General features: G+C 38.1%; 1 long non-coding RNA gene across 1 annotated transcript; it reads left to right on the forward strand.

Annotated features, from left to right (window-relative positions):
- The first annotated feature begins 801 nt into the window (after nt 1-801).
- LOC138981914 (uncharacterized) lies at nt 802-4,503 on the forward strand. Its single transcript, XR_011460737.1, has 3 exons — nt 802-955; nt 1,746-1,836; nt 2,843-4,503. It is a non-coding gene; the product is annotated as an uncharacterized lncRNA (long non-coding RNA).
- Nucleotides 4,504-20,597: the final 16,094 nt, after the last annotated feature.

A 20,597-nucleotide genomic window follows, 5' to 3' on the forward strand; every position in this document is an offset into this window, starting at 1 on the left:
CGCCTGTGCGTGCCACCCCACTCCCCCCCCCCTCCCACCACCACGCATAATATTGATCTGTATTGAGCCGTCACTGAGTGAGTGTTGGATTGAATGGATCTACCGCTAAAAACTGCATCTGTTCTCATGTCATTGTATAATTATTTTCTTTCTCCAATGCACACATACAAATACATTTTGGTTACACATCTCTAGTAATTAGTACCAAACACTGTACATGAGGAAGACGTGGAACTTGCGAAGAAAATGCGAAAAAGTGTTTGTGGGTTATCGTCCCTAGTTACATGCTGGCGGCGAAAACAAAATGGCGGATCGCGTAGGTACCGATCGCGTGCGAGGTGGTGGTAAATTGTGCTCGGCTTTTTGTTGCAAGAACGCCCGTTACAAACAGAGCTGCTTCGGGAAAACTTTCCACAAGTTCCCTAAAGAAGAAAAAAGGTGGGTTGTGCAGTGATTATTTCATCAGGTTTACCTTCTTCAGAATGAGAATGTGCGGCTCGAGTCAACTCACTCAGTAGACTACAGCGTCAGCGAGTACTCAACTGTGATCGAGTGTGAGTCAGCAGTCAGTACAAAACAACCCGTGGGCATATTTGCCGAATACTTTATCAAACCTTGCTTACGGGAAAACTACAGTACAAAAGTACATCACTCATCCGTTTTGCGTTCAGGCAGAGCGTTAGATTTAGACTGAAGATCTGATTTAGCTTTTTTTGTCTTTCCTTTTTGCTTAGTTTAACAATAACATTGTTGTTTTTATTGTCAAACTAGGTGCAGAATATGGATGCAATTCACAAGCGAGAGGACTTTGAAAAGTTGCAGCCAGCTGATGTTCAAGGTCTCAAGCTTTGTACTGATCACTTTGAGGCCAACCAGTAAAACAATCCTGCAGAGAGGATCACTTGTGTGGAATGCTGTCCCGACATTGTTTGCAGTGCCCAATCCACCACCGAAGGTTATTTATTTATTGGTTTTAGGTTTTTGCAAACCAAAGAAGCACACTATTAAATGCAGGTTGAGTAATGACAAGTTTGAGGCAGATAAGAATTGAAAAAAACAGCATTGTTCCCATCAAATAATGCCTGTTTGCATTTAGCGCAAAAAAATTATAAGGCCAACAAAAAAAAGTTACTTATTTTGGATCGACGTCTTGATTATGATGATATGATGAACTTATTTTGCAAAAAAAACAGCCCCAAATGGCAAAAAAAAAGTATAGCGTCGGCGTCAACAACAAAAAAGTTGTATGTTTCTGGTCACCTGACCCTACCTATGTTTTCCCGACGACCCTAGACTTTTTTTTTTGCATTTTCAAAAATAAAAGGGGTATTCGAAAATCAATTGTTTTCCTGTTTTTCAACAAAATAAGTTAAAAAGATGGTTTAAAAAAAAAAGTTTAGAAAAAAATCTGCACCTTTAGTCATGTTAGGCCACAAAAAAGTCTGTTTAAGGTAACATAGGCCCCCAAAAAATAGCGTCGGTAGGTCGGCTTTTTATTTTTGTATTTTAGCCATCTGAATATTTTAATTTTATTTTTTAATGCCCCCAAAAAGTCTAGGGCCGGTGGGAAAAAAATAGGGTCGGTCCGGATACCGTAAACAGATTATTTTTTGTTTTGCCTTACCAGAAACATACACTTTTTTGTGTGGCCTAAGACCAATGCCATGAAATTGGGAGAATTGTTTCATTGTGACTGGGTGTTGGTTGTAAGTTTGTCTGTTAAACTAAGAGCTGTGCATTTGCAGGTTGCTAGTGGGAGGAAGCCACCATCGCAAAGGGTAGCTACAAATGAAGCCAGCACCGACCTGTCGCCTGATGCACAAATTGTTCAACCAGGTAAGAGATTTTTAACCATGTAGAACACCCTGACATCAAAAAATGTTTAAACCCATCCATTACATAGTTGATAATTGCTGTATAGGGTGACGGGCGCTGTGGCGGGGTGGTAAGACGTCGGTCTATTAACTCGGAAGGTCGAGGGTTCGAATCCCGGTCGCGGCCGCCTGGTGGGTTAAGCGGTGCGGAGATGTTTCCGATCTCCCAGGTCAACTTATGTGCAGACCTGCTAGTGACTTATCCCCCTTCATGTGTACACGCAAGCACAAGACCAAGTACGCACGAAAAAGATCCTGTAATCCATGTCAGAGTTCGGTGGGTTTTAGAAACACAAAAATACCCCGCATGCTTCCTCCGAAAGCGGCGTATGGCTGCCTAAATGGCGGGGTAAAAACGGTCATACACGTAAAATTCCACTTGTGCAAAAAAAATGAGTGCACGTGGGAGTTTCAGCCCACGAACGCAGAAGAAGAAGAAGAAGAAGAAGCTGTATAGGGCAGATGCATGGATGGATGAAATTGTACCTGTAGTTCCCACACGTAAAGGTGGGAAACATATCCTGTTAGAGGCATGGTGTAACAAGAAACAATTAAGTGGCTCTATTCCCATCTCCCCCCCCCCCCCCATTCCCCGTCGCGATATAAGCTTCGTGGTTGAAAACGACGTTAAACACCAAATAAAGAAAGAAAGAAAGAGGCATGGTGTGTGAGGAGTTTACCTGATACTGTTGTCCTAATCAATCAATCAATATGAAGCTTATATAGCGCGTATTCCGTGGGTACAGTTCTAATGGCCTCACCCATTCAGTACCAAACAAGGTCAATTCCATCATTGTTCCACATCGTATCCATAGTTGCTAATACACTTCATTTCTGGCCTGCCTTCCTACGCTATTGTTTATTTTCATTTTGTGATTTAATTACACGTGTTTTAATTTCTTCCAGGTTGTAACTTGTTATGGTTATGTTATTTTATGTGTGTTTTGTGTGTGTGTTTTCTTTTTTAGATGACATTCAGGCGATCCTGGAGGACATAGGATGTAAAGCATCAAAGTCGTCATCCTCCCCATCCCCTCGTGAAGCGGAACTTCGGCAGAAGGTCAACAAACTGAGGAGCAAGGTTTTCCGATTAGAAAAGAAAACGATGGAACCCCGTGTAAAACGAGGGAGTAAATTAGCCAAGCCTCCCAAGAAAGACTTTGTAATAGAACAGTTGTCTCATATATTATCAGGCGAGGCGAGCTATTTTGCCATTTATGCCTGTTACATATTTACCGTTTATCTGCTGCTGTGTCCAATCCTGGCAGAGACGGGAACGCATGTTACCAAGGAGCCGAAGGAGAGTCAATGAGATGAGAGAATGTGATTAACAATTGCCAACTCTCTCCGTACAAAGAGGGTCCAAAATTGTATCAAAATATAGATGGTAGGGAATTCAAAATAAAAAAAGACAATAGACAAAACATGTACTTCGGCTCATAGAGCCTTCTTTAATTTTTGACTCATTAAGTCCATGCTCCGAGAGTCCTTTTTTTAATTTTGAATTGCCTACCATCTATATTTTTATACATTTTCAAAAAGATTCAAGTCACCTTCCGTTATTCTTGAACTTGGCTATCCCAGCCTTACCTCAACATTCGATATTCCTGTGATATTTTTGACGTAAAATCAATTTTTATTGTAAAACTCTTCGGCAAGAGGATTGGTCCAAGCAAACAAATAATAAACTTGTTTACAAAAACTGTATACATGTATTTTGTTAATACCCCAAAAATTGTATAGTATATATACAAGATTTTTACTGATATTTCCGATCAATTGCCTATGGTTTTATTTACCTAAAAGATTCAAACGTCACACCTATGACTCATGGCTATTTTTAAGGGGGGAGTAGCATCCCTGGTGTGTTGTTTGTGATACATGTACCTTTTAGTCTGTTCACAGTAACATAGGCACACAAAAAGAGGGTCGGTAGGTCGGCTTTTCTTAATTTTTTTTTATAACCATCTTTTTAAATTATTTTGCAAAAAAACAGGAACAAAATTGATTTTTTTTTCTTTCTTTTTCTCCAAATGCCAAAAAAAAAAGTCTAGGGTTGGCGGGGAAAAAATAGGGTTGGTCGGGATACCGTAAACAGACTATTTTGCTTTTTTGCCTAAGCAATGACTAACAAACTTTCTTTAGGGTCTGACATTGTATATACTATACAATTTTTGGGGTATTAACTAAATACATGTATACAGTTTTTGATTCCTTTTATACTTTTTCACAAATTAGCCCCCCCCCCCCCTTTTTTTTTGTAGTCTGCCCTGGGGGCGGGAGGTCTCCTAATTTCGGTTTCTAGGGTCACCTTATGCTTCCCCATGAGCTGAGAACTTAATTAAAATGGGCCTCGATTTTTTTATTTGTATTTTGTAATTGTGCCTTTGTCCAGTCACATGATTTCACTTTGTACTTAAAAACTTGGCACTGTCATCATTTATTGCTATGTATTGTTCAGTTGTTCAGTATTTATTGCTATTGGGCATCAGTTGTTCAGTTGCCCTCTTTCGAATGAGCCATGCATGCATTATGGATGTGTTTAGCGAATTGGGATACCCAAAGCAATGTAAAAGAAGAAACAATGTGAAGCAAACATATAGCACCAAATAAAATAACCGAATCAGAATGGAAACTTCTTCAGTGTATGTGTGTGTGTGTGTGTGTGTGTGTGTGTGTGTGTGTGTGTGTGTGTGTGTGTGTGTGTGTTTTTGCTGTTTTAAATACGGAAAATGTGAAAATAAAGCAAGTCACAGCATGAGAAAGATCGACTGTACTAGTCATGACAAAGCAGGAGACTGCCTGATCAGCATGTAGAAAAGGGGAATAACTCGTATTTAGCCATTCTCATTTCTAAGCATGCCCAATGAGGAAGTTATCCTTCTTCCCATTGTAGTTTCTTTGTTAGTACAATGCGGACATACAAGAATTATGTTACTCAGTTGATCTGTATCTTTGCAGGGAACACAATCTCCAATGTCATCATGATCTTCGCACCACTCTTTGCCTGTATCCTGGCTGTTCAACAGAAGCTGGAGAAGCCAGTTTTATTTTCTTACATCAGTATAGTTGGTAAGTGAAGTAAATTTTGTCAACACTGCATATATATCTAATTTTCCTTGTTGCCCTGAAGGATGAGATCAACAAACAATGAGTTGTAATACTGCATTCAGATCTAACGGCCAGAAGCAAATAACAACAATATATGTGATTTTATGTTTCCTCTCTTAGATTGATGCGATTTTTGGAAGCGAAGGTGAAGGGTAAATCAGTTTAAAATTGTAATTTGAAGATTCATAGCTAAATATGGAACCAGCAATTTCCGAGTTATACCAATTACAGATTATATTTTATCAGGTTTACCCATCAGTTGACTAGTCACACAATTTTGGCTCTCCGGTGTAGATCTACATTATGAATCCGAAGTTATTTTACACATAACTATAAGGGGTCTTATTGGCATTTTTGCAGGTGGAGTATTCTATATTGATGACTAATAGTGCTGGAACAGCAAATTGCAGAGGAACTTTACACGAAGCCTCAATCATATCCAGTGGAGCTACAGACGTAACAAAGATACTTCCCTTTACACAGAGGATACTTGGGGAACTTCAACGCAGGCAGAGAAAGGGGGAATGTACGTTCTGGCTCACCGATTCCGACAGACCCTAAATATTAACGCAAAATAGGCTTCTGGACTAAACTTTTACTAAAATGAAACATGCGACAAAATCAGAAAAATACTGCATAAATCCATACCCAAAAAAAATATAGTAAAGTAAGGTTGTTTTGAACCAATGCCGGGTCTGTCGGAATCAGTAACCCAGAACCTGGTTAAGCCACTTTATTTTTAGACGCTCTCCAAACAGCCAGCGTGTGTTTGCCAGGCCTGCAACCTGGTTAAGCCACTTTATTTTTAGACGCTCTCCAAAGAGCCAGCGTGTGTTTGTCATTTTTCCTGGTGCTGTGGTGGTGTGAAGACGTGTTTTCTGTGAGAAAAGTGTTTTGCCTGTCTCAAGAATCTATAGGGTTAGCTCAGGACATCAAGAATTGTTAGATTATTCTAGGCGGCCAACAACTTTAATTCTACCTGACATGGAACAAGCTTGTAATGTCCCACTACCAGCGCCAACACCATCAGAATTTTGGACAGAAGAAGAACAGCATGTACTAGAAGAGAATAGAAAATATTTTGAGCAGATGGCCTTAATAGCAGTTAAGGCTAAAACAGAAGGATTAATGAGACTACCCAAAAAACCAAAAAGGAAGATAGAAGATTTGTTCAAAGAAAAAGACGGAAAGAAAAAGAGAGTAGAACCAACAACGCCAAGTGATTTACATCACTATCTCGTTTCAAACCAAGCAGATGTTAGCCATGCTATATCCACAGAAGCTTTCACAAATGCTTATTTTGCTCAAGCAGAAAATGAAAAAGATATTGTGGAAAGACTGCAAAAAGGGATGAGAAATCTCAAAAGACAGGACGCACAACAAATCTTAATTTACATTCAGTTTGGACAGTTTTTGATTATGTGCAAACAATGGCAGGAGAAGCAAAGAAAAGAAGGGAGAATGAAAGAAACGTGGGCTGACTGGTTGAAAGCAAAAACTGGCTATTCCGATGTTCATGCGCGTAGACTACGCGCCGTTGCTAGATCGCTTTATGCATTTCCGCGATTTACCACTGTTGGTTTGCCAATCAGTTTTATCATGGGCAAACTTAAACAAATCGAAGAGATGCTCCAGATCGAAGAGTACAGAGAGTACTGGTCAGAAACGCCGCATATTCCTGTCACATCAGAGCTCCAACAGTCCCAGTCTTAGACTTACAGTGCTTGTTTGTGCGCAACAACAGAAGTATCACACTGCGCCTGCACTGTTAGACAAGTGTTTAAATATAGTAACGATCATGCATGTACGGTTTCAAAAATAGTAATGACGTGATTCTAAATATAGTAACGATCATGCATGTACGGTTTCAAAAATAGTAATGACGTGATTCTAAATATAGTAACGATCATGCATGTACGGTTTCAAAAATAGTAATGACGTGATTCTAAATATAGTAACGATCATGCATGTACGGTTTGCTGCGCCTGCCCTGCTTTGGCTGTCTTCTTAATCATCCTGCTTCAACACCCTGCTTCAGCTGTGTTATTGTTTTTGCTTCACTCTGTTTCAACGCTTTGCTTCACTACGCTTCACTACGCTTCACTTCGCTTCAAAGGCTGCCTTCGGGCGGCCGCCGAGTGTTAACTTATTCAATTGACTTGTTTATTTTATTCAAGCTTTTGATAAGTGTACTTGGTGGCTGCTTTGAAACTCAACAAAGCCTAGTACTCCCCTTTCACAAACACTTCCCAAACGCAAGCAACTTCCTCTCCCCCGCTGCAGTCAAAACAAAGCTGTCATAGCGGGTTTTCCCGATTGACAAAAATTCTTATTACACACTCAGACTATTTGGAGTCGCGTTATTCTCCAGTGCCCAATTGCATAAGAATATTCTGGTGATGAATAAACGCGCTTTGTGTCATTAGCATCTAAAGATTTCTTGTTTACAATAGTTGTGTTGATCTGATGAAGCGCGGAACTGATCTTAGGGTTGTCATGGTGAAACACTCGCTTCTGAAACAGTGCTTCCTTGTAGTTATCATGCGATATGCTCGACTTTACAACCTGTTTGCTTACACCCTTTGCTTTTTTAACCACCCCTTTCTCACTTGCAACACTGTACATCTTTGCACGCAATCCAACATACTCCTTAATTATCTTCCCATTCATTTCATCTTTCATCTTTCCAATAACCTTCTTGTTAACATTTGAGTGCAATGGTGATTCTTTAGGGTAGTCGCAAGTGTCATAAAAAGAATCTTTTCCTTTTACTGCAGGACTTTCAGCTTCTAGATCTTTGTAAATGTCATCCGCTGGAATGTCAAGTAAGAATGAATCTGTGTCTGTGTAAAGTACTCTCGATTTGGGATATCTTGGTTTCAAATAATCATACAAAAACTCAAGCATCAACAGTTTTGACAACTCTAGCACAGTAAAGCCTATGAATACTGGTTTGTCAAGCTTGACTACAAGTTTTTTCATTAAGATACCATACAGCTGTTCATGAAAGTATTTAAAGTCTTGATACTGTGGTTTGGATGTCAGCTTGATGGCCTCATTTTCTCTTGTAACAAGTCTAACATCCTTTCTCTTGTGTGGGTTTTCCATTGTCTTACCAAAGCAACTGTTGTTCATCAGTTTAAAAAAGTCTTTCTCTGATGCATCAGCGGCTTTGGTTCTCAGTTCTGTGTTTTTCATGATGTAAGGTTTCATAAACTGTTCTTGATCAAATAAAATTATACGATGAACAGCCTTCAAAATTAATCCATGTCTAATGTAAAACTGTAACAGTCTGTAGTGACACACATACTTCTTTTTGTGAAACAGATTGGGCACCAGCTTTGGAGGTTCTCTTGGGTTTACTTTTAACCTCTCAGCCGCTAAAGGATAATCATTATGTAGATCATGAAGTGATAGTGGATAGTCTAAGTCAACTTCTAGTATCCATCCCTTTCGACTGTCTGGGCCTGCTTTTAATATTGTCAGCACAACACATTGTGAAAATGGTCCTGAATAGATCTTAAAGTTCCGAAGTGGAAGCGTCTGACACATTGCCCAACCATACAAATTGTTTGCATCTAGATACATGATGTAATTAGAAGGTTTCATAGGATCAAAGTCGTCCAAGTATTTGTTGTTGGCTTTGCAGTAATTGTGTGAAGCCATACTGATTCCTCCACGTAGTCCATTTTCAATCATCTGAAGTGTAGGTAGATCTGATAGCAAGTCAATCTTTACTCCTGTAAATCTAAGAAATGCATCCCAGCTCATGCCTGGTGCAGATATGTAATGTGAAGGATCTAGATTGTAGTGCTTCATACATGTTCTTCTGTAATTCTCAAATATATCTGCAAGTAAACAAACATCAGCCAACAAATATTGATCATGATAATCACCCATTGTATTACATCCTAATTTATTCCATGCAGTCTTAGCGTGTTCATAGTCTTCGTCACTTATACCTTTACCCTTCAGCCGTGAGAAGTAAGCATCCTTTGGTGGTAACTCATCTTCATCAAACCTCTCCCACGAATCCATGTATTCATATGGATAGACTCCCTTTCTAACTAAGTCACTGTCAAAGTACTTACATGTGATTGGGAAAGCAGTTAGTGATGAAGATAAAGACTCAAGTGTTCCCATCAGATGTTGAGCAGAATCGTAGAAGTGTAAACTATTCAGAGTAAAGGCCATGTACTTTTCTGAAGACTGCGCAATGCATCTTGCTTTGTATTCATCAGTTACTGCCTGCATGATCAGATGTGAATCATAACCGCGCAAGTTATGGAAGAAGATTGGAAGCTTCCAAGTCTTAGGATCAAACTTTAATTGTAGATTACATTTGCTGTGTGCTGCTCCTCGGAACTGCCCACTTACATGATCATGATCTCTTACTATTGGATTGTCTGTGTTTGGTGTTAGACTTTGTTCGCATATCCAACACTGTGTGGTAGAGTTAAACTGTTCTTGGTCTTCAGGTTTCATAACAATGTCTGAAAGATTCAGTTGTTTGGAGCAGTCATTTCGCACTTGGTTCATTTGCTGTAAGAAGTTCTTTGCTGCATTAGGTCCTCTGTACAATTGCGGTTTAGAATGTTTACCATCTGAACTAACAACAATAAATGCATATGAACAGACTTGATGATTACTTAGAGTTACTGTTTTAGGTAGGTCTTTTGGTAAAGGTCCTTCATATGGCACAATGATAGATTCAAAGTCAGCATAAACAACATAAGGACTTTTCTGTAGTTTGCATACATTCTTAAAATACACTTTGCTGTCTGGCGGTGGTGTTGTTAACTTCACAACCGCATCATCAACGCTCTTACAATGTTGCTTGTGTATAAGTGCTGCATGAATTGATGGAATACGCAAGAGACATCGCCTACAAAAGTCTTGTTTACTATTGTGATTGCTTGTGCTCGCCATCAGTCTACTCATTGTACGAATCAAAGTGTAATGATATTTTACACCATCAGTCATTAGTAACATGTCAACATGGTTAGTATCACAATCACCAATCGTTGGTGAGTTCTTTGATATTCTGACTGGTTTCAGTTCATCTTCCTCATCCCACGTGTAAACATTTACGGTGATGGGTTTGTTTTGCTGTTCAAATTTGTCAATGCTTGTAATGCTGACAGGAAATTCAATACCAGTAAAGTTTAGTTTATTTCTGTATGCATGATAGTTAGACACTCTTTCTGCATTTTTCTTTACACTGTACAGTCTTGCCAGAACACACCACATAAAACATTTGTCATCATCATTCTTTATGTTCAGCACAGCACGTTTTTTGACAAGAGCAGGAGGTAAAGGTATGTAACTTCTACCTCTGATGGGGGCAAATTTACTTAGCTTCAATTCTATTTTTATAATTTCACCTTCTGACCATCCGGATCCTTTCATCTTTGCATCCTCTGCAGCTTGCTCAAACCGTTTCATCATTTCATCTGCCCAGTTTCCATTCAATTCTGCCATAGAATTAAGTGCTAGTTGTCTGGTTGAAACATGAACTTCTAGCACCTCATCACTGACTGTTTTGTATTTTATTAAACTGACTATCTGCACTTTTACTGGAGGTTCAATCAACAAATTGTTTGGAATTTGTTCAATGGCGTCTTGCACACTGGACTGCACATTTTGAGGATCCGTTACTTGTAATTCAACGGTGTCAAATACTGTCGATAAAGATTCTAATACAGAGTCTTCCATCGCTGTGAGTTTGATTTTATAACTCAAAATAAAAATATAAATTAAAAAAATGAAGTTGCTTAGAATTCTTTCTCAGAGCTTCCATTTTTGTTAACACTATAAAATCTGAAATAAAAAATCATTTAACATTTGTACCACGTGGAACTAATTGTAATTCCTCTTTTACAAAGGCTCTTTGCGGTGCTGGTTCTCTCAAGTAATATATAGGTGGTTTTGTCTCTACTACTCTCTTGATTTCATGAATGTCAATACTCCAGATTGGATCCGTTGCACGCTTCCTGCTGTCACCCTCAGCTTCACCGGGTGCATATAAATATCTGACTTTCTGATTGAAAGGTAGTAATGCCACTGGTGTTGTTGACTTTGGAGCAACAGGTATTGTTTTCTGTTTGATTGCATCAACTGGTCTTAACCCTGTAGCTTTAAATACCTCCAGATTCATTGCTCTAAGTACTGATGGTAATCTTTTGACCCATTCAGTGTTACGCAATTTACTTTCTGTGTCCAAAAATTCCTGATGGTACTGATATGAAAACAGTTTTTCTGCCAACTGTTTGTTAAAGCTCTCAACAATAGCCTGTGACCTGTGGTTTCCTGGAATACCTCTCTTCACTGTAACATGATGTTTTAACAGAAGCTGGTTGACAGCTCCTTTAAACTCCTTACCATCATCGCACTGAATCATTCTGGGATACTTTAGTGGTCCACGTCTGTAAATTTCTTGCAGGGCAACAGCTGTAGCTATAGCACTTTTCTCTGTCAACGGTTCAGCATCTTTGTATCTTGTTGCAACATCAACTACAGTCAGTGCATACTTATATTTCTTCCTTCTGACTGTGTCATGCGGTAAATACAGCAGGTCTATTTGATGAGTGTCATTCGGTTTAATGTTAACAAAGTGTGGTCGTGTAATTTTTCTTGGTGCAGGTAAATAGATCTGCCAAACTGCCTGCTTTGACAACCATTTCTTTGCTGTATCTTGAGAAACACCTGCTGCGTCACTGAGCTTGTCAATAGCAGTTCTTCCTTTCCAGTATCCTTTTGGGGAATAATATATTTTAGATAACAAAGCATCACTCATGGTTTTTTAAATGACAGAATATTAAGATTTGACAGCACGCGCAATAAAGTAAACAACAGCCATACCAATAACAATGAAAACAATCTCGCCCACCTTCTGCTCTTCTGAAGGCTGATAAAAGTCACCCAGTTTTGGAGGAGCACTTGTCTTCATTTTCTTTCCAGTTACAAGATAGTATTCTTGAATGGCTGCATCAACATTGTCAAAGGTTTTGTTTGCATGTCCTTGCTGCCTGAGTTTATCATTCATAAAGTCTAACTGCGCAATTCGTTTCTTCTCGTATTCATCCTGTGCTTTCGCCAATTGTTCCATGGCTTTGTTGTGCCTTTCCCTCTCTTCACCATTTTGCAGTTTAGAAAACAAATAGTTGCTGCCAGAAAATGCAAGCGCATTTACAATCGCACCTCCCACCATCATAACCAAGCTAGCCATTTTATTGTCTTACATGTTTATATTTTCTGGAATAATTCCTTGCTTCACCAAAAAGTCTTTTGTTGCAAAGGAAGCTGTCACAACACCAATTAGTTTAGCACCGTCTTCGAAGTCTAACTTTCCCAAGTCGGCTGGTTTCATTCTGAGGAGACTTTTACCCAGCATTGTGTAACCTACACTCAAGCCTCCAATCACTGCAGCGTGATAAACTAGATTAACTATTGTCTTTTCAGAACTCATTTTTATGTTATCAAAATTAAAATATTAAAATTATTCCATATGAAATGAATCCACTGCAGGTACTACTGTGGGCTTTTTTATTGTTTGTACTGCTTTGTTTGTTGGTTTTGGTGTTTCTGATTTTGGTCTTTCTGATTTTGGTCTTTCTGACACTTTATATTTGCCTTGCCAAAGTTTGTAAAGCAAGTATCCACCTCCTCCAACAACAGCTGCTACAGCTACTTTTCTGTATGATAGAAATGAAGATTTTAATTCTTGATCAGTTTGTGTGACCTTAGTCACTTCAGGAATGTTTGGTGTCTGCTCAACTTCAGACATAATGTTCTGCTTTGCCTTTTGATTTAACTTTTTTTGTCTGTTCCATTCGGCTAGTTTTTTTCCTGCTTCTACTCTACCAGGTTTCTTTGTCACTGTGTTCACTTCTGGTATTTTCGTCTGCTCCACTGTCTGCTTCAACTGATCTGTCATCTTTTTTATTCTGAAAATTAATGTGTTTGAAAGTAATTAATCCAGCAACAAATGGTACTAATAAAGCACCAAATCGATAATACAGGCCACAGGCAAGAGATTCGAGGGACTTGGAAACAACAGGGTCATGAGTTAGATCATGTGTTAAGTCTTCCTCCGAGTCGAGAGGTGTAAAATGTCCAAAAATCTTTGTGTACAAACCTATAACAGTCTGTCCAATACTTCTAACCATCTTAGAACCAAGCACTGATTCATACCGTCCATGATACTTTTCTATATCTTCTGAGGAAAGATGTTGTACTTCTTCCACAGTTAACTGCCGCCCAAGGTAGTGTTTTGTTTTTCCACAAACAGCAAGTGAATACAATCTTTCTTTTTTATCAGGTATAGTCCTACTGTCACAGATTTCAATATCTGTAGCAGTCTGCATCAGCAATTCATCACAGTTCATTTTATTTTGATGCAGAATAAAATTAAAATCTAGTAATTAAACTTGAGTAAGAACTTAGGTAGGAACTTAACAAGAACTTAGGTAGGAACTTGAGTAAGAACTTAGGTAGGAACTTAACAAGAACTTGAGTAAAAACTTAACAAGAACTTAGTAAGAACTTGACAAGAACTTAGGTAGGAACTTGAGTAAGAACTTAGGTAGGAACTTAACAAGAACTTAACAAGAACTTGAGTAAGAACTTGGTAAGAACTTGGTAAGAACTTGGTAAGAACTTGAGTAAGAACTTGGTAAGAACTTGACAAGAACTTGAGTAAGAACTTGACAAGAACTTAGCAAGGATTTCTACAAACATACATACTGAACTGGTTGATCAGTTTTTAAAACCAGTTTCGAGTGCTTAGAAGATTTCAGATTATTCTTTATTCTTTCTCTCTCCTGTTTGTTTTCAATGACATCATTTTCTCGAAGACACTCTTCAAAACTGTCACGGTCCTTTGAATAGAACAATGTTATTGTTTTGAGTTGCTCTCTAAAGTCTTTCAGAACTGCATTGTATTTTTGTGTTAATATCCAAACTGATATTAATGCATGTCGTCCACTGAATGCAAGCTTTGCTAGTGCACTTTTCTTTCTAACAATGTCACGTTCTGCTGCACAGTCATCAATAATAAACAGTGTTGGCGTGTTCTGAAAAAGATCGAAATAATGCTCCAAGCAAACATTTAGACGATCAGAAGGATTTACAATAAATATATTTTGATCAGACCATATGAATTTTCTCTCCTTGTATGTTCTGTTATGCTTTATGGTTGGACAGAATATGACTATGTGTTCAAAGTGATTTATGTAAACAGTCTGTAATAAATCCAAAACATATCTTGTTTTGCCGCAACCTGTTGCCCCACAAATCAAAGAACAGTGTGGATCTTTTGGAAGAAAATCTAGATACTTCATTTTAACACGTTCAATAAACAATATCCTGTAATCTGCTTTCAGAGATGTTTAACTGCGCATCTGACACAACAAACACGTAGATCTTAACTGATTTACTACTACTCCCTACTTCCTTTTCAATTTGTATTGTGATTCCTTCTGATCCGTTTTCAATTCGCCTTCCACTTCCATGCAGTTTGTTGTCGTCAGTTGTTCTGAGATCCAGCCATAACGCATATTTATTTGTCAAGAAATCTTCTACGCCAACACCGTGTAAATGTAGATCTTTAGCCACAAGATCAGATGTTGGGTCTTTCAATCTTCCTCCAGTAAAGTACTTTCTTGCTTCATCATAGTGTTGGTATGGCAGCATGCCAGATGCAAATATTTGGTTTGGCTGCCCTTCAATTGTGCAATATACTCTATTGATTAGTGGATTGTAAAACTTTTCTATTTGCCTTTCATATGAATCTTTTGGTTCCTCAAACAACATAAGTATTCCCTTCATTGACCTAGCTGGTGTATTCAAGTTAATGTTCCAGATTGGATCAGCCTGGCTTTTTGAAAGTGTACTGTGATTCAACACTCTTTCATAATAGATAGGCAGCTTAGAACTGTACTGATTTTCTATAAGTCTAGCCAGTTCAGGATGGTTTACAACATCAAACTCTAAAGAAATTCCAGACACCTTATACTTTGCTTCCGGGTCTTGTGAAAGCATAACACGATCATAACTATTGAAAGTCAGGTCGTATGACAGCCTGTCACGCAATGCTCCTTGATAGAAGGGAGGATGTGAATTTATGAGTTCAAAGTCAAGTGGAATACAAAATTTGTTTCCAAAAGCAACATTGACAGCGTTATCTTTTTTGTTATTGTCAGCTTTATCTCCTGCTCCTATTCTAACTTTTATCCCATTGTCTGACTGAATCCCTTGAAACACTCTGTTTTTCTTTTCATTGTCGGTCAACCAATTATCTGCGTAAACTAAAAATACATCTGCATTATTCAATGACATCACTTCCCGCCCTTCCAGTTTGACAGTAATCTTCCTCACAATTGCTCTTCCTACATTATAAGCCAAAGTCCTATTTGCATCTGAGCCAGATTCTAATTCTAATTTGAATGATAGTCTTACAGTGCCTGGTACAATAACATCGTTCTTACCTAGATTAGGAAACCTAACAGTAAGTATTTCATTCTGATCAATAGTAGAAGGATTATTTGTAACTATAACTGTTTGCCTTATTCCTTTTACCCCGAGAGGTTCTTTCAGCCTTCTGTAAGGATCAAGAACAGAACCGAACGATTGTGCCATCTTTTTTTATTTTCAAAATAAAAAATAAGTTACAAATGGCAGAAGGTGGATTTGAAGATTTATTTGAGCCAGCGGACGACATGAGCGAAGCAATCCCTTTGGTTCCCTACCATCATTCACTGCATTATGAGGTGGCACGACATGAACTTCTGGAAGGTAAAGTTAGAGATTTCTACAAAAGTTTAGGAGAAGAACCTGATGTTTTAGATCCAAACCAGTTCAAAATGGAAGCAAATCATTTATATACAACTAGCGATAAAGGAGAAAAAGTCCAACTTACATATAAATCTAATCCTGCTAAGTTTCTATCAAAAGTTTCACTAAAACAAAAACTTACTGCTAATCGACTTAGGCAATTAGATATTGTGCCTAGCACACGGTCATCATCTTCCCATGTTGTTTCCTTACTTCAACAAGCAGAACTAGGACTACCAACTGCTACTCAAATAGAATCTGTTCCATTGCAAGATCTTAATAAACTTGCAGATGAGGCTGATCAACTTATACAAGAGATAGAGACTTCTTTTTCTGAGGAAACTTCACTGAAGACTCCACATGAACTATTACCTATGAGAGAAATAGAAGCCCTTAATCAATCACTACAAACCATCAGAGGTGAAATAGCAAATAATCTGTCAAAACTAGGTCAGCTGGATGAAGATATAAACAAAGAGAAACAAAAACTTGCTGATGCTGATGATTTGAACCTAGAACAAGAAGTAAAAAACAGAATTTCTAAGCGTTTAAAAGATTTGCAGGAGGAGAAAGCCATAAGGTTAGAAGTTCTAAGTAACAATAGAGAACAACTGAGAACACAGGTCAGCAGAATAAAAAATACAATTCAAAGAATCCTTTACGAAGACACAACTCTTGCTGAAAGAATTAGAACGCTTTTCAGAGAGCAGGGAATCACAATAGCTAGTATACTAACTGCGTTAGGATTTGCAATAAGCACATTAGTGTTAACACTCACAGGTGGCACTGTCACACCTCCACCTCCACCTTCACCTTCATCTCCATCTGATCCGGGATGGGTAAAGAAACAACTCAAACACATTGCAGAACTATTAAAGAAACTAGCAGCAAAAGCTTTGGATGCACTTCCAGGAATCATTGGTTCAATTGTTAGCTGGCTGTTATCTTTTGCAGGTAAAGTTGTTGGTTTCATGGCTGAACATCTCTGGACTCTAATAGTTTTAATTGCAGGTGTTCTGCTAACGAGAATAAAGCAAAAGTAAGCCTACACCCACTCCACCAATTACTAGAGCAGTCTTCTGCGATTCATGATCATCACTAATACTAACAGCTTGATCATCACTAGTGACAGAATGATCTTCACCTGCAGCGTGATCTTCACTTGTCACGCTTTGTTTCTGTTCATTGTGATATGGCTGTAACATCGTTCTGATTTCTGAATTCAGTTCTTCACCCTTTCCAAGCGGCTGGGTGTCACTAGCAATAATGATTTCATTGTTATAATTTGTTATTGTTCCAATCTGCAGCTGGAGATCAGAAGGTAACATGTAAAGGCCGTTACCAACAGCAAAGTCAACTTTTGATCTTGCATAACGGAGAGAGTCTTGATACCTTTTGATGCTGGAAGGCAGATCAACTGCAGAGTTTATGACATCTTCTAAATTTGATAACAACTGTTTCTGTGCACCAAACCCTGTGCTTGTTCTCATTATGTTTGATCGTGTCTGTGCCTGCGAGCCTAGCAAGCACCACGCATATGTTCGGATAGATTCATTGATCCTTTCAACACCTGATCCAGTGAAACCTTTGCCGGTGTCTAATATAAAAGTAGTCCATGCATTGTGTGCTGCTTTGTTCTATTGATCCTAACTGTACCTGCACATTTGAAGAAAAAGATGTATGACCTGGCCAGTAATCAAAATTATACCTCCTGTGGACACCCCATAAATATAGTGTTCCCATGCCATGGTTTTGTCTTGCTTTTGCCTAAAGTCGGTCTTAAAATCTATATTGAATTCATTGCAGAGACGCTCATACACTTTCATGTTTATCCTATTGTTGAATGGGTTCCAGCTCTTTTCATGCGGCATTGGTGCCTGAAGTTCAGACAAGATTCTCCTGCACTGATAGTAAACGTGAAATGTGTACACACACTTTGTCAGTAAGTTTGAATTATTCATGTGGTCTGCATAGGACACTCCACATCCTGTGGTTGCACAGAATATTGCAAAGTTTAACTGATTCTGATAGAACTGAATTGGGTGAGAGTTCCACATCTTTGGAACACTATCATTTTTGATTGGGGATTTAGGTAAGAATGGAATGGGTCAGGCACTTTAACGCGAATGGATTCTGTTTCTGTTACAGCAAAGTCCAACTCATGGAAAGAAATAGTCTTTGGATTGTAATATGGTCCAGTTTTGTATTTAACGTCTTTGTTGAATTTATACTGAATCATTTTTGTTGTTGAATAAAAAATGTTTATCACACTAACAAATGTGAAGACTGGTGTGCCAGTTAACTTGCAAACCCTATCAACAATCAAAATGGAGGAATGAAAGTTGCACTGCATGAAATTATGTACAAGGTTACTTGGTATAATATCAGTAAAAAAAAGGCTAACAACTGGGTTAGAATTAATGGTAAAACACATTCTGTAGAAGATGGTTACTATGACTTCTGCACTTTAGAGAAAGAATTGTTTGCTCCAGTAGGTATTACAGCGAGTTTAAATCATGCAAGTCTCATTGCTACTCTTACTATGCCCAAAACTAGAGAAGTAAACGTTGAGTTTCCAACCAAACTCCTTGATATGCTTGGAATTACAAATATATACAAGGGAACACGTCCCATTGACATGGATGTTAACAGTGTACTGTTTGTTCACATGAGAGAGCTTAACACATCTATAATCTGTTTAATGATCAGCGTTCTGATCTGCTTAGGATTCTTCCACCGAGTGATGCCTCTTTTTGTAAAATGCACGTGCCAACATTTAAGACACTTCAGTTCAAGGACTTGGAGGAAGGGTGTCATGAATTCCTACACATTGATCTGAAAAATCAAAGTGGACAACCAGTTGATTGTTTGTTTAACATTACATTGGAAATAGTTCCATAAAATATTGAGTATTAAAATGTCGAGTGGACCTACAATAGCTTATCCTGTTGCATGTTCAACTATAGAGTTGAAAGATTTAGCAGACGCTATCGACTTTGAGAGCAATGCTGAAGTTGGTGCAGTGTATGCATTCGAGTTTACAGACACTGGTCATTACAAGAGAAAGAAATCGACGATGAAAAGAAACCAAGATTCCTCAAACTAGGTCAAATCCGTGATGTTAATGTACCTGATCCAATTGTCGATGACACATTCTACATGTGGAAACATCAGAATAAAAAATGGGTACTTAGTCCTGTTATGAAAAAGATTGACTGGGAAATGAAGTTTGAATTTGTGAGTCCATACACTCTTGTTGGAAAAGACGACACATTCCGTAAGTCAATCAATGCTAAACCACTAATTGTTAGCCTTGTTCCTGCGTTTAACAGCAGGGGAGAAGTTGCAGTTAAACCTTTCCATAAGAACAACTATCTCATTCACAGAAAACAAAGTGTTGAAAAGGACGCTGACACCATTGTCGATTTTATACCCAAGCTTCCAATAGGGCAGAATGCAACTATGATATTTGATATAGTTGTCAGGAAAAGGGAAGAAACCACAAACACTGTTCTAATGAGAGGAATAAATCTCAACTGGAGACCATTAAATGTTGAAGAAGTCAGAGTATTTATTGCTGTTCAAAAGGATTCTAACACAATAAAACAAACAGACGTCAAACCAAAATGTTGTTGTAACGCAGATAAATAAATAATTAACAGAAATAAGAAGTATTAATCTTACTTATCTTGATTTGATTGCTTTCTACTATACAGATAAGGTGTTAAGCAATGAACAGCTTCAAAGCTTAGCAGAAACACTGGCCAGTGAGAATTAAGATAAATATTTTATATTTTGCATTAAAAAGATGACTAGCAGTGTGAAGCTTTATCCTAATATTGATGAAAGTGCAGCAGAAAGTCAACAATTCAGACTGGCACACATTAGTAATATACAAAAACAACTAGAAGATGAATTAGAAAAAATATTCTCGCGCTAGACGTAAGTACTCAACAACTTACAACAGCCTTTCTAATGCCAGCACTGGTTCTACTATACTTGCATCAGCTGCAGGTGTAACGGGAACAATTCTGTTAGCTACCGGAGTAGGGACTCCAGTTTCTCTAATCCTAGGTGGTGTCGCAGCAGCAGTTGGTGGTTTATCATTTATAGCATCAGCTATAATGAAAAAAATTGTGAAAAAGCTTGAAAAACACGAATCCATTTCCACTCTTGCATCATCAAAAATTGTCTAGCCTAAAACTGTCTATCAGTAAAGCACTTGAAGATTCAAAAGTTTCTGACGAAGAATTCAAACAGATACAAACAGACTTTGATGACTACAAAAGTAAGAAAGCAAGTATTCAAACAAAAACACGAGCTGAATATAACAAGCCAATCGATATAGAAGATCTGAAAAAGCAGTTTTTAAAAAGGGGGGATTCAAATAGGACGGGAAGAAAAAGTAAAAATAGAATCACTTGTAAAGAGTTAACTATTCGTTTAGACAGTCACATTGCATGTATCAGATATAATTCTAACAGTGAAAGAACATATGAAGTAAAGTTTGTAAATGAGAGAGCGTATTGAGCTTAAGAATGTTTTATAAGAGAAAGGGGGAATGTACGTTCTGGGTTACTGATTCCGACAGACCCGGCATTGGGTTCAAAACAACCTTACTTTACTGTATTTTTTTTTTGGTATGGATTTATGCAGTATTTTTCTGATTTTGTCGCATGTTTCATTTTAGTAAAAGTTTAGTCCAGAAGCCTATTTTTGCGTTAATATTTAGGGTCTGTCGGAATCGGTGAGCCAGAACGTACATTCCCCCTTCTCTCA

This window comes from Littorina saxatilis, linkage group LG1 (assembly GCF_037325665.1).
Source record: "Littorina saxatilis isolate snail1 linkage group LG1, US_GU_Lsax_2.0, whole genome shotgun sequence".
Taxonomy (NCBI): Eukaryota; Metazoa; Mollusca; class Gastropoda; order Littorinimorpha; family Littorinidae; genus Littorina; species Littorina saxatilis.